Source organism: Rhineura floridana, chromosome 7 (genome assembly GCF_030035675.1).
Source record: "Rhineura floridana isolate rRhiFlo1 chromosome 7, rRhiFlo1.hap2, whole genome shotgun sequence".
In the NCBI taxonomy this organism is placed as follows: Eukaryota; Metazoa; Chordata; class Lepidosauria; order Squamata; family Rhineuridae; genus Rhineura; species Rhineura floridana.
Window position 1 is genome coordinate 11,525,554 of NC_084486.1, and position 15,109 is coordinate 11,540,662.

At 43.8% G+C, this 15,109-nt stretch overlaps 1 protein-coding gene across 10 annotated transcripts in view; it reads right to left on the minus strand.

Annotated features, from left to right (window-relative positions):
• KCNMA1 (potassium calcium-activated channel subfamily M alpha 1) overlaps positions 1-15,109 on the minus strand; it is an 848,545-nt gene that overhangs the window by 255,074 nt on the left and 578,362 nt on the right. The window lies entirely within an intron of this gene.

Below are 15,109 nucleotides of genomic sequence, written 5' to 3' on the forward strand. Positions count from 1 at the left end.
CTAGACTTTCTTCAGCTAAATAATTATTCTTCCGCTATATTCTCAAGTTAATACGAAAATATTCTAATCAGCAGAAGACATGATTCAGGCTTCTTGCTTTAAAATATCCTTCCTTTTATCATTTGATGTTTCTTGCCAGTACATAATTTTACTACAAAACCTGAAATGTGACTCCTACAAAGTTGTGATGGCAGGTCTTTGATTCATTTTCCTATTCTAAACAAAGTCAACCAATCTGTTTACCAATGGTGGAAATCCCACACTCTTGGGGGGGGGATGTAGTGGGTCAGAATGACCACCCCAATCACCCCTCAAATCCTTACAACAAGGCAAGCCAGTATCATTATCACCATATGGTGGCTGGAAAGCTGAGGCATAGTTGTTTTGCTTCAGACCACTTGTTGAAGAAATGGCAGAGGTGAACCTTGAACTGGAGACTAGCTTGCAGGTAACCATCCTTAACTGTTATACTCTGCAGACACAGAAGTCTGCTATGTCCCTTTGAGAGTCACAACTTTCTGATATTTACATTCAGTTAAACTATCATTATAGCATAACAGTTACAGCAAGATTAGAAATCTCCTTGAAAAGATTCTTACATGTAAAGAAGAAAGATTTTAAGTTAAACCCAAATATTTTTTTTCCAAAAGAAGGCAGAGGGTAGTAGAATGACTACTAAGGGTTTGGGGGTTACACTGCAAACACATATAAAATAAAGTAAAAAGTAAAAGAAGCGCCTCCTAAATGCAGCAGAAGCATTCACTACATAATTACAGCTCGATCCTTAATTTGTTTACACAGAACTGTGTCTGAATACAATGGAACTCATTTCCTAGTGACTAGGATTAGGATTGTGGCCATGACATACCACTACAAAGGAGCATCCAAAGGATCAGATTTGACAGAAGGAAATATGACCACGTTTTATAATGTTCCATGACACAGCCTCCAGTGCCTTACATCTCAATCCTAATTACTTTTACTAAGAAGTAAGCATCTTTGATTTCAGTTGAACTTCTTTTCAAACAACTATGCTGCAGATCACAAGGGGAAGGGAGCTGGCAACTCCAACCAACATCAACGAGATTGATTTCCAAGTAATATAACAGCTTGTGATCACTGTGGAATGTTGGGTTTTTGTTAGCTATGTAGTGTGTAAATTAGACTTCAAAAACTGGGCTGAAATGATCAACTGAGGGATGGACATTTCCATCACAACACAGATTAAAGTATTGTTTTAATTCCTCATAAGTATCCAAAAGGTTGCTGCATATGCAGTACTATACTTCCATGCCTCCTGCCATTAATTTTCCATGCCGCTCCTAATATTCCTTGGTAAAAAACAGGGAAAAATAGAGATGTTATCTTACTGACATTCTACTACAGTGCACATATGACCAATTGGTATGCCAGACATCTGCATCATCATGTCAACTAGTGTGAGAATATTATAAGTCTCATGCTTCTCCTGATCTCTTATCAGGTGTGAAGTATAGGGAAATTATCTTCATGACTTGGTAGGACAATACCAGTGACCAACTTACAAAGTTGGTACATACATAGCACTTTCTAAATGGTTATCTATATTCACCCTTGGTGGAAGAAGCAGAATGGAGCATGGCTGACATTCATTTTGTTAAAAGACAATGGCACCACACTATTCAGGACACTGATTTCATGGAGGGTCACCAAGCCTACCTCTTTGTTGAGTACAGTGCTAATACTGCATTCTTTAGCTGGCAGCTGAACTGACAGCAGGTGGCAGATAATGAGCAAAGCACTTTCAAAGGTACCATTAACCCATCCAGGTCACTCCTACTTTGTAATTGTTCTGAACACATTCCAATAAATATGTGTAGGGGAAAGCCACTGACAAAGCCATGAGAGACAGGCAGCAAGCAATCACCATCCATGTAATTTACCATTAGGGGCCTTTATGAGTGCCTGCCCTTGCTTCATAATTCAGTGCTTGACTAAGGATGTGAGAAATAACTGTTGGGGTCTTGTTGGTGGGAGGATAATGATGCAGAGCATTGGATAAATCAATAAGAAGCACAGAGACATTATTAAAATCACCATCCAACATGGTTACACTTGGAGTAGTGCATTAGTGACAATGAAATTGCATCATTATATAAAGTACATCTTATATAACATTGCTTTCTTCAATGGGCCAGAAAGAACTTGTTAACTACGTAGAGTTTTTTTAAAAAAAAAACATTCTATGTTTAAATCCAGGGCTTTTATTATTAATTGTGTATGCTCCACTACCATAATCCAATACAGACGATACAATAAGGTACGCACAGGGATTGCAAGTGCGTGGTGGAAACAGGAAGTGCATTAAGACCCCGAAGAATATAGAGATGGATACATGGTAAAAAGGTGGCTGAAAGGGGAGGGCTGAGACAGGATGGAAGGGAAAACCCAATGGTATAAAAGAAGGAAAGAGAGAAGCCAGTGTAAGTGAGCAGAGTGGCAAAGGATAAGCTGAACCAATATCTCTTTGGTGGAGCAGTAGATGCCACCTGGGGAGCAAGGTGCTGTATTTATTTCTGAGGCCACCTCTGCTTTCCTCCAGGGGGAAATCCCTTACTCTCTGGTGGGGGTTCCACCCTCTTCTATCAACATAGGAAGAGTTTGTCCCCCTGAAGGAAAGCAGAGGTGACCTCAGAGTTTGTTCTGAGTAGTGTGGCCTTAGATAGATCCCAATGTGATCATCTCCAACTTTCTCCAGACGGTCTTGTCACAATAGTCCCTGAAATGACATAATTAGACTGAAACAGACAATTGTTGCCATGCTGATCCTAAGAAATGAGATGCAGAACAGGGAAGGTCTGTTTAAATAATAGTTTTACTATTTTGAACATATTTTTTTAAATGACGGTTGTTCTGCAAGAACATAATAACGAAAATCCATATTACATACGTCAAGAAAATTCTGAACTGGGTACCAGAACTGTGTTATGCAAGAACCTTGTCAAGGATCCAACTGAAAGCACAGAAGAATAGGAACCAGCCTTACACCAGGTTAGAATATTTGTACATCTAGCCAAGTGCTGTCTGACTGGCTCTCCCCATCATGTGCTACCTGATTCTTTTAATTGGAGATGAGACATTTGGTCTTACCATGAAATAGGTCTTCTCTGTGCATGTAAAAGATGATATCAGGTGGATAGTTAGCTCTACCTAGTGGCTGAAGGCAAAAGAGCACTGTTGAATTTTTGCAGACCCTTCCTGGTCTGGTCATGTTCTTGTTTCAGTTTCTCCATGACAAGCCAATAAACAAGGAATAGGAAGAACACACTAACAGAGGTAGACAACAGTACTCATACACTCTCTGCTAAAGGCCTATTTGTGCTTGCCATGACAGCCCAGCCCTCCTAGGGAGTGGCCCTGATATCATCTTTTGACATGCACAGAGAAGACCAATTTCACGGTAAGACCAAATGTCTTTTCTCCTGTGCATGTAAAAGATTATATCAGGTGGGACATACCAAAGCTGACCCATGTATTGTGGGAATAACGCTGGGCTGCAAAACTCAGTGGTCTGAGAGGACATGCTTTAGCACTCTCCTCCCAAAAGCTGCCTCAGCTGATGCATGTGTGTCTATCCTGTAATGTTTAATGAACATATTAGGAGTGACCCATGTAGCTGCCCTACAGATCTATGTTAGAGGAGCATTGAGTGAAACCACCGCTGATGTGGCCGCTGCTCTCATGGAGTGAGCCACTATGCTGGCTAGCCGGGCTAGTCTTAGTGAGGAATATGCCAAGGAGATGCACGCTTTGATCCATCTAGCTAAAGTGGAAGTGGAAACCTTGTTCTCCAGAGACGCTGGGTGAAAAGACACAAACAAATTATCTGTTTTCCTAAATGACTGAGTCTTAGAAATATATACTTTAAGGGCTCTCCTCACATCAAGTGAGTGCCACACCTTCTCCATGGGATGAACCAGATTTGGACAGAAGAACGGCAGTACCAGTTCCTGTTGGCAGTGGAAGGTGGACAGGACCTTGGGACGAAAGGAAGGGACTGTATGGAGGACTATATCCTTATGAAACACACACAGACTTTTATGCACAGACAGGGCATTAAGCTCAGACACCCTACGGGCTGAAGTGATGGCCACAAGAAACAACACCTTAAAGGACAGCAGACAAAGAGGAATTTGACTTAAAGGCTCAAATGGGTTTTTTTGAAGGCTCATTAACACTTTGTGCAGGTCCCAGGTAGGGTAGCAGTGAACTGTAGGTGGCGCTGATAAGGTTGCCCCCCTAAAGAAACACTTGATAAAAGGATGAGAGCCAAGTGAGTTGTCCAGGGATTTGGAGAGTATGGATGATAATGCCGAAGCTTGGCACCTCAGGGTGTTTGATCTGAGGCCCATAGATAATCCATCTTGCAGGAAAGAGCTCGATGATTCCCGCTTTCTGTGGAAGAATTCCCTTCTTCTGTGACCAGAATGAGAAGGTCTTCCATGTGCCCTCATATATTCTGTCTGTGGAGGAACGTTTAGAGGCCATCATGGTTTCCAGTGCTTGGGGAGGGATGCCTTTCTTCAAGAGGTGCTTCTGCTCAAATTCCATATATGAAGTGCCAACCACTGGATGAAGAAGCTGCCTTTGAGAGAGCAGGCACTCCCCTAAGGAAATTTTCCATGGGGGTTCCACCGCCAGGTTGAGGAGATCCGGAAACCACAGATGTCTTGGCCACCAGGGAGCTACCGGGAGAACTGATGTTTTTTTGTTTTGGAAGTTGTGTATTACCTTGGGAATAATCAGGAGTGGAGGAAAGGCATACAGTCTGCCTGGAGGCCAGACATCTATTCCCTCTGCACCTGCCATCACGTACCTGGAGAAGAACCTCCTCACCTGTCTGTTGCGGCTGGTGGCAAACAGGTCCATTCGAATCCTGTTGAATCGTGTCACTATCTGTTGGAAGGCGTCCAGGTGAAGCATCCATTCTCCGTGATCCGATTTCTTTTGACTGAGCCAGTCTGCTTGGTCGTTGTCCTCCCCCTTGAGGTACTCTGCTGATATCGAAACCACATTGTTTCCCCCCACTGAAAGAGGAGACAGGCTTCCTCCTGGAGCTGGTGGGAGCGTGTGTCCCCTTGATGGTTCAAATAAGATCAGCACCGCCCCCAACCGTCTGAACTCTGCAAAGTGTCTGAGGGCCAGACAGACCACTTGAAGTTCCAGGAGATTGATTGGCAAAGTGGATTCCTGTGGAGACCATGTGCCCTGTATCAGCTGACACTTGCAGATATCCCCCCAGCCTGATAGGCTGGCATCTGACGTGATCAGGGTTTGAGGAGGATCCTGAAATGGTAGTCCTCTCAACAGGTTGGGTTTGTGAACCCACCAAAGTAACGATTGACGTACCTGCGGTGACAGTGACACTCTGCAGTGGTGCCTTCAGGCTATGCCACTTTGGAATGGCAGAAGGGCCCATTGAAGTGCCCAAGAGTGATGACGTGCCCAATGCATAGTTTGGAATGTAGACACCATCAGCCCCAGGAGAGCAGCCAGTTGCATCAGATCTGCTGAGTTGGATGACAGAACGTTTGACACCATTGCGCGTATCTTGTTTATTCTTTCCTGGGATAACCTTAAGCTTCCCTCCCGCGAGTCTATAGTGGCTCCAAGATGAATTATGCTATGAGATGGAAATAGCTGACTCTTGGGTTCGTTGACTAGGAAGCCGTGGTCTTTCAGACACACCAAGGTGACGTGGAGGTCTTCTCAGGCCTTGTGTAATGATGCGGACCGAATCAGGAAGTTGTCCAGATAGGGAAAGAGATGAACCCCTTGTGTCCTGAGGTGTGCCACCAGGGTAACCACAATTTTCGTGAATACCCTGGGGGGCAGATGACAGGCCAAATGGCATAGCCCTGTATTGGAAATGGTCTAACCCACCACAAACCTGAGGTAGCTCCTGTGGGGAGGAAATATAGGAACAATGGAGGTCGGCTTCCTTCAGGTCAATCGATGAAAGAAAGTCCCCCTTTCTCAGGGCTTCTTTGATTGAGAGTAAGATGTCCATGTGAAACTTGCATACTCGGGCCACGTCCTGCTGCAGTCCATCGAGCAGATCCTCCAACAACAGAAGGGAAGCTCCAGCAAATACCGAGAAGGCTGCTGCTGCTCAGATTGACAGTGCACTAGCCTCGTGTATCCTTCGAAGACCCTGATCCATTTTATGCTCTGTGGCATCTTTCAGATGAGCATCCGAGTCCTTTGGGTTCAAAGATGGATTTAGTAAATTCACAATGGGAGGATCTATCAACGGGACCTTCAGTTGGTCCATGATGTGTTGCTCCAGCATATAATATTTGTTGGCAATCAAGACTGACTTCTTGCATTGTAATGGAATGTCGAACTCTGACTTGAGTACTTTGGGAAGCAGGGAAGGGAGATTCAGGACTCTAGATTTGGATTTCGGGTGAGGACACACTGCTGAAACCCTAAAGTAGAAGGGGCAGGAGGATCTTCTGCAGAGGTTAGCGTCAGGGCTTCCACTGCCTTACACAGGAGGGGGAGAAAGTGAAGCTCCTGGAAAATCCTAGTGGTTGCAATCTCTTCAGATTCAGAATCCCCACTCCATTCCTCTTCATCCAGGATCATTAAGTCAGTGTCCAGGTCCAAAGGAGCATCATCTGGAAGGTGAAGGTGCCTGCCCTGGGCAGTGGCATGAGGATCCGGAGATGCTGTGTTCCGTGGTGACGCGCATTGTTAGCTGTGTGGTCCACAGAGGGATCCTGCAGTTCCAGTCTTCTAGGAGGTGCCTGAGTGGGCAAAGGAGCTGCAGTTTCCTGTGATAGGGCCCACAAATGGGCAGATGATGCAGACAGGTCCCTGGCCAAGTCCATTAAAAGAGAGTCCCTGTGTTGTTCCTTTAACTGCTGAATCGGTTGAGCTGAAAGGTGTAATTGAATGGACTGAGTTTGAGCACCAGAAAATTGCAGCCTGTGCCCCGCCCCCCGCCTCTTGGGTCCATTGAAGAAGTACTGGTTCCTCCAAAAAGCCTGTAAAGGGTTCAGGAGATGAGCTAGTAGAAAAAATGGAACCCAAGGAGGGATGAGGAAGATTGCTTTCTTCATCAGATAGGGGTTCTTGGTCCCTTTGGGATCTGCAGGTAGTGCTGTGCAGGGCCTGGCCTGTTGATCCTGACTGCTGATCAGGGTCCTGTCTGTCTGTCCCAGTGGTCTTGCTGGAAACAGCACCTTGCCTTCCCAAGCCACCCTGCCCACCATAACCTCAGCTACGTCGTGCCTGCCGGTAGAGGGGTGGGCCATTGCTGCCCCTCACTGGGCCACCAGAGGATATGAAGGAACTGGTCCCTGGAAGGATAGAGGTTCCAAAGCTGAATCGGATGCTGGTGAGGGGGAAGCGGTTTCATCCTCTTAGAGAGGTTAACTGATATGCGGGTTGCTTTCCCCATGGGTGCAACACGCAGCAGGGCTTATGGGGGCAAAAGGACTCAGACAGTTCTTAGGAGATGTGGGGTGGTGGAAAAACCTCATGTTGGGTGAAAAGGCGCCGCTGCCCTGCTTAAGTTGAGGCCTGTCAGGGGAGGTCCAACACAGCCTCCCTGCTTGGCGGCTGCCAACCTCCTCGCTAGTTCGGTGGCAGGGAGGGATTCTAAGGGTGGAGACTGTTTCTCCTGTGGACACGTGGGAAGAGGCCGGCTGCAGTTGGGAGCTACTCACCTGGTATCATCTTTTACATGCATAGGGGAAGCTATGGACTGTGCCTGTGATATTTACATGCAAAGCAAGTGCTCTAGAACTGAACTGTGGTCCCTCCGCAACTGTACAATAATCAATTTTAGATAACACACAGAACAAAACATAGACCAATCATCCAAGGCAAGAACCACCGTGCAGAAGGAGAAAAAGATACCGTAACATTTTTTACTAGGTAGGCCAAAATTAGGCAAAAGCCTCAAATATGCAAAGAGATTAGCAGCCTTAATAAATCCATGGCCCAATCAGGTATATAATGGCTCAATCTGGCTGTGCCCACCTTTGCATCAAGTCACTGGCCTCAATGTCCTGCAGCTCTCACCCAATGTAATCTGCTCCATGGACCTACCAGCTGTAACCCCCTTGATGATTCCATTTAACTTGGTCTGCAATCTGAGAACTCTGTCTTGCACGGCAGCCTCCCCTCATGCTCAGGGCAGCACACAAACCTCTGCAGTAGTACAAAGCATACTCAAGCAAAACCAGGGCCCTACTGCTGAAACTGGGCCTCTAGTAACTTGTGGGGAGTGGCACTGACAAGAATCCTGGATCCAAGTGACTAGGGTCACTGATGCAGCTGCCATTTTAATTTCCACACTATGCAGTGCCCACAACATGTACCTCAATGACTCATTCAACTGAGTGATTCAAGACACAGACCGACAGGAGTGAGCTGCTGAGGTTCGTAAAGTGAGTACTATTACAGAGCCTTACCAATATTGACAATGGAGGTGGAGGTGGAGAGGGTAAAATAAATATTTGCCAGTGTTTCTTTTTTTATCATTAATTTTTATTCAAATTTTCAAAAACAAAACAAAACAAAAATAATTAAACAATAAAATAAAATGCTGACTTCCGATTTGTCGCAGATCAGTTATAGGTCTACAATATATAACAAACCTGTCTCTTAAATTATATTACAGAATTACTTTCCTCCAGTAGTTATCTTAATTAATCATCAAATCTCATAAACATTACTTTATTCTTTCCACAAAAAGTCAAAGAGAGGTTTCAATTCCTTGAGAAATATATCTTTCAATTTTTCTCCAAATAAACATGTCGATTAATCCATCTCATCAAATCTATTAGGTCCAATAATTTCAATAGCCATTCTTCCATTATCAATGTTAATTCCATCTTCCATCTTCAATAATCCTGTTAAGTCCAATAATTTCAGTAGCCATTCTTCCATTATCAATATCCCATAATAATCTTGCTGTCATAGCCATAGTCATATAATAAGAGTCTGATGGGAATTTCCTTTATCACAAATATTTCCTTGCCATCAATTCTGAATGTGTTGCTGAAATATTGTTGTAAAGTCATATCTCTGTTCTTCTTTTTTACGAAATGCACTGGCACATCTCTTGAGAGTTTTTCCATTGTCACATATCTGTAATTAATTCCATAGATTTTTTCTATGTCAAGCTCCATCACATCATTCCAGTCCAGAAGTGTATCCAAGACATTGATAGCTTTATCTCTAATATCTTCATTAATTTCTTCAGAGACAACGTTGAATTCCAAACAATAAATTTTGTCTCTAATATCCATAAACTCCAAGTCTTTTTCCAGTTCCACATTTGTTCCAATCTCCAGGGCTTGCATCTTCCCTTTAATTTTTCTTTTTTCATCTTCTAATGCTTGTCCAGTTGTATCTCTGATCTCAACAACCTCCTCTCTCACAAGATCCCCTATTTCTTTAAGCTCCTGCTTCATTTTGCCAAATTCAATTTTCATCTCCTGTCTACCCTGTCTCAGGGTTTGTTTCGTTATCTCAATCTCATCCATTATTTTCTGAAGCATAGTTACTTCCAGGATCTCAGCCACTTTCTTGATTGCCATTCTTAAAACCACGAAGAAAAAAAAACCACTTCTTATTCCAGCAACAATTGGGTTAATATTCCAAGCCTGATGACATCACAGTGTAGACAGCACAGCCTGCCTTATCTCTTATATGTTCAGGAATGCAAAACAAATTTAGTTCACAGCATCAAAACAGTTAGTGGCATCGTGAACAAGCAGATTCGTCAAAATGAAATAGACCAAAAAAAATAGTCCCAGACATATAATACTCCAAAAGTTCATAAATCAGATTTATTTATTTTTTTCTCCTCGGAATAGAAATCCCTCATCCGTTTGTATCTTTAAAATGCACAAATTCCAGGCCAGCTTTTTGCAATAATAACAAAGATAAGCTTTTTCAATTTCTTTCCTCCTTAATTTCGTGAATGAAAGAGAAGAGTTATAACTCACCCAGGGATTCTTTATAGCTGATTCATTGACAAATCTCTTTTTGCTGCAACAATTTAAACCAGATGATAAAAATAGAAAGAAGGATGCTTGCCTGTTAAAATCCGTTTTCCTTTGAAGAAAAGATAAACGTGTCGCTTAATCAGTTAGAGCTTGTTTGGAAGTCCGTCCGGCACTGCTGGCTGAACCTTCTCTCATAAACTAATGAAATCCAGTCCTCCCAACAAACACAGGCTTTTGTGGTTAATCTCTACGTTTCTCCCTGCCCGGGAGAAAGTCTTTACCAGTAAAAAAAAAATGTTCTGACTGATTTTAAAACTGAAAAAGCTTCCTCTGAGACGAGAGCTCGTCTCAAAGGCAGGCACAGGCGAAGACACCCTTCCCGGAAGTCGCCAGTGTTTCAAAGTAAGCAGGATTCTGCCAAAGACTCTGTTTGTCAGCTTCAGGGCTGGGGGCTGGGCAGTAACGAAGCAGCCGGCAGTTAGCTGGCAATAAATCAGTCAAGGCCAGGCAGATAACGGAGGCCGGCTGGCAGAAGAAAGGTTTGACAAACTAACCAGTAGCAATGTCCAACAGCGTCGTCCAGGTAGGGAAGCAGAGTTCAGAAAGCCAGGGGTCCAGTTCGAAGGTCTAGAGCAGCCTTTCCCAACCAGTGTGCCTCCAGATGTTGTTGGACCACAGTTCCCATCTTTCCTGGTTATTGGCAATGCTGGCTGAGGCTGATGGGAGTTGTGGTCCAACAGCATCTGGAGGCACACTAGTTGGGAAAGGCTGGACTAGAGGCTAGCAACGGCGTTACACGCAAGGGGTCACAACCGACGTTGTAGTCAGCAGTCTGCTGCAGCCATGAACTGCCTTTTATAACAGACTCCCTAAGCCAGGTGCCCGTGATTAGTCTCCCAGCTGCTCAGAGCTGCTTGTCCTTAAACGACCCGACCTCTTCCTTCGTTGCTGTGCTACTCGCTGGCGTCTCCTTTCTGCAGGGGGAAGCCTCCTGTTGATGCCCAGAATCCGATTGAGGAGCTTCAGCCAGGTCCTGGACATTCTCCAGCTGGGGAAGAGCCAGAGTTGTGTCCTCAGGCGTTTCACTAGTTCCTTCTCCTGGGTCTGCCAACTCTGCCTCTTCCTCCTCCTCTGAAGGGGCCATGACACTGTTGCTGTTCACCATGAGAAGGAGACCACTAAAGTGGTGGTTTTCGGTTCATGCAAGAGTGAGGAAGTGGGTGGAATCAAAGCTATTAAGCCTTTCAGCCCTTGCTCAGTTCAAAATATGGCCCCAATTAAAAATTAGTTTTCAACAAAAGTTAATTTTTCTACCAATCACATTTTGAATAAAAAAGGCCTGCATAGATATGGCATTAGAAAATCCTACGTACACATGTTCAGTTGACATCATCCAGCGGTCCCTCCCTTCTCTTCTCAGGTTTATTCCCATGTGAATGCCAATTCTCCGACAGCATTCTTCTTCAACTGTCACATCATGAAACCAAATCCACACCTATAGAAGCATGAAACTCAGATACCTCACCTATTGGCTATACTCACTTGCCTTTCTCTTTATCTCTCTCTTTCCCTCCCTCCATCTTTCTCACAGTTTCTTGCTTACTTTTAAAACACTCATTCTAGCAGCACAATCACAGTTTTCCTTCACCGTGCTTCATTTATGCAGCCAAATCAACAATAATCTGCCTGCATGGCGTCACACTATACAGACTACCCTTTGCCATGAGCTGCGCAATTGTCAAAAGGAAATGATGGAAGAGAATACAGCATCTTATACAGCAAGCATCTACTGATATCCACATGCCACTTAGCCAATTCAAAGGTGTGCACAGCAGGTCAATGTAGCAATTATGCAAAAACTTGCCTGCCTGACTGCCTCCATTCTCCAGCTGTCCTCCCATCTCCAATACATGCCTTCTATCTTTTTTTGCCTATAAGCAACACAACCTGAATTCTATAATGATGTGAATGCCTGTGTATTCATTCGGTCCTTGACTTGCTTTATTTCTCCCACAATTCATTGCCATCTGCCTACATCATATGCTTCAGTCCAAAACTGGTTTCCTTTGAACAAACCATGACCTAATAGCAATAATAACTTTGTTTAGCCCTACTTGTTGAATTTCCTGCAACCTTCTCAAGCATTGCACACATTTCCAGTTCAATGTTCAGCATTTATACACTGTAGATCAAGTAGCATTCAAGCCAATGCTGAGAGCTACTTCAGGTATGAAGCATTTCCCTCACAAAAGCACAAAAAGCTTTTATTAATTCATCTAAAAAATTTCTAACCCATCTCTTAATCTTACTAATTCATGAGGCAGCTAATATAAAATCGCAACAAAAGATTAAAATGACAGCAGTAAAAAAGAACTCGGACTGACAAATGCTATCAGAATAAAAATAAAAGTAGCAGCAGCATTGTCATATTAGAAGTTTAGAAAAATCATCAGGGATGGACGCTTAGCAAATGAAGAGGAAAAGAGCATTCCAGAGGTGAGGTACCACAACCAACAAGGCTCTGCTCCTTGCTGCCACCTACCTTGCTTCAAAAGGTGGGGCACATTGAGCAGGAGCTTTGAAATTGAACTCAGTAGTCAGGAAGGCGTGTGACAGAGCAGAAGGACCTTCAGGTAACCTGGTCCCAAGCCACTAAGAGCAGTTTTAAAGGTTAAGAACAGGACTTTGAACTGTACATGGAAACTAAGGATGGGGCAGAATATTCACTAAATCATATTACCAGATTTTGACATAATCCGACAATCCGCATTGTTTTCGGACCAGTATGGATAGGAACCAGCTACCAAACCCCATCCCTAATGGAACCAAACTGGCAATCAGTGTGGGCTTTTTAAAAAAGACCTAGCAAGGTGTGAAAGCTTGTGAGCAGTCCAACTGCTACATTTTGCACCAAAGTGTAGTTTCTGAAATTGTCTTCAGAGGCTGCCCCATGTAGAACACATTGCAGTAGCCCAATCTAGACATTATCAGGACATATATAACTGTGTTCAGGTCATATTTTTCTAGAAAAGGCCACAGCTGGCAAGTCTGCCAAACCTGATTAAAAAAACCATTTAGAGGTCTTTACATTCAAGCAGTATATAAATAAATAAATAATATTGTAATGGGATACAGAGGATACCTGAGCATCAGTTTCAAGCCCAGATCGAATATCACTCACAAGCTGCAAACTTTATATTCTAAGGCAGCCTTTCCCAACTAGTGGGCCACCAGATGTTGGACCACAACTCCCATCAGCCTCAGCCAGCATTGCCAACGGTCAGGAAAGATGGGAATTGTGGTCCAACAACATCTGGTGGCCCACTAGTTGGGAAACGCTGTTCTAAGGGAAGTGAAACCCCATCAAGAACAGGTTGAATTCCAGTCCCCTAGTGAACTAAATCACCATCCAGAACTACTTTAGCTTTATCTAGATTGAGCTGCTATTTACTGGCCCTTGTCCATTCCATTATCGCTTCCAGACATTTGTTTAGTACCTCCACAGCCTCACTTACAGTAGATGGAAAGTTGAATGTCATCAGCCTCCTCATGACACTTTAGCTCCAAATCCCTAGACAACCTTTCCCAATGTTTTCAAGTAAATTATGAATAGCAGGAGGGACAGGTTGGAACCCTGGAGCACTCCACAAATAAATGCCAAGGATTCAAGCATCAATTCCCAGCATCACCTTCTGAAACTGCTCAGCCAGGTTGGAGCTAAGCCTTTTGAGGCTGATGCCCCCAATTCCCATCTTAGCTAACCAGCCCAGAAAGATATTGCTATTGATGTTAGTGAGTGTTATTGGGTACAGGTGACCCAACATGGGTGCACTCCCTCATTGCTCTCTTAACAAACATCATCCACAAGAGCAATCAAAAACATTCAGGCCCAAGTCTAGGCTGGAAACTGATCCAATTCATCTAGATTATTAGATGCAGCAGTTGACCTACCACAATCCGCTTGAGCACCTTACCCAGAAAGGGAATATTGGGCAATAATTGTTAGTGCTTCAGATTCAATTAGAGGAGTTGGTTTTTCAGGGGTGGTGTCACAGCCATCTCCAAGACACAAGGAACCATCCTTTCTCAACAGGTTACAATCAATCACAATGCACTGTGTGTGGAGTATGCAGTTCATGTATGGATTTAACATGTTTTGTATATGTCCAGGAACATAAGTTGCCATTGGCACCAATGGCAGCTGCGTGTGTTTGTGTGTGTGTGTGTGTGTGTGTGTGTGAGAGAGAGGGAGAGAGAGAGAGAGATTCAATGGGAGTACAGCACAGGGGGAAATCATTAAATCCCCACACCATATACCATTGTTCCAATCCAGATTCTCATCCCCTACCCCCATGACTGTTATTTTTATTGCAAAAATAAGACATATATCCAAAGTTGGAATGAGCAACTGTATCTGCAAAATGCCTTGCAAACAAACCTCCAATTGTACAGTGTTATAATTTGGGGGGGGGGGTGATACAGCATTATCCTCACCTCTCAGGAAAGCTCCACTGATTAATGCTGGTTAAGCCGGAACACCTAGGCCACTTCGGGAGTGGGGCAGTGAGGCAGTCATAAGGACTAACAAGATTCCAGGGCTCCTTTTCAATACTCAGCTGTTCAATGCAGCAAGAAAGAGTTTATAAAGAACAGCTAGTACACTAGTTGCATTGCAATGAGAGTGCCTCCAAGTGAATCCAAGATTCAGCTCTTAGGTGGTTGACTGGGATCAGCCAAATGGAACACATATCAGCAGTTAAACAGCTGCTGGCTGCCAGTCCATTTTGAGCCACAGTTCAAAGTGCAGGTCTCTACCTTTAAAGCCTTCAGTGGCTCAAATATTTAAAGTATTGCCGCCTGCCCAAGTGTTAAAATTGTCCTTCTCCAAATTCCCCATCTTCTGGAAGTTAGGTGTGTGCCTAGGGACGCTGGAGAATTTAAAACAAAAACAGAAATGGGACCAGAAATTGCCAGTGTTCACTTATTCATCCCATGTCCAGAATAGAAATCAATCCGGCAAATACAATTGGTATTTGGTGGTGGTGTTGCTTCCAGTCGCAAATGATGTGTGATTGATTACTCCCCCTCTCTGCATTTCTTTT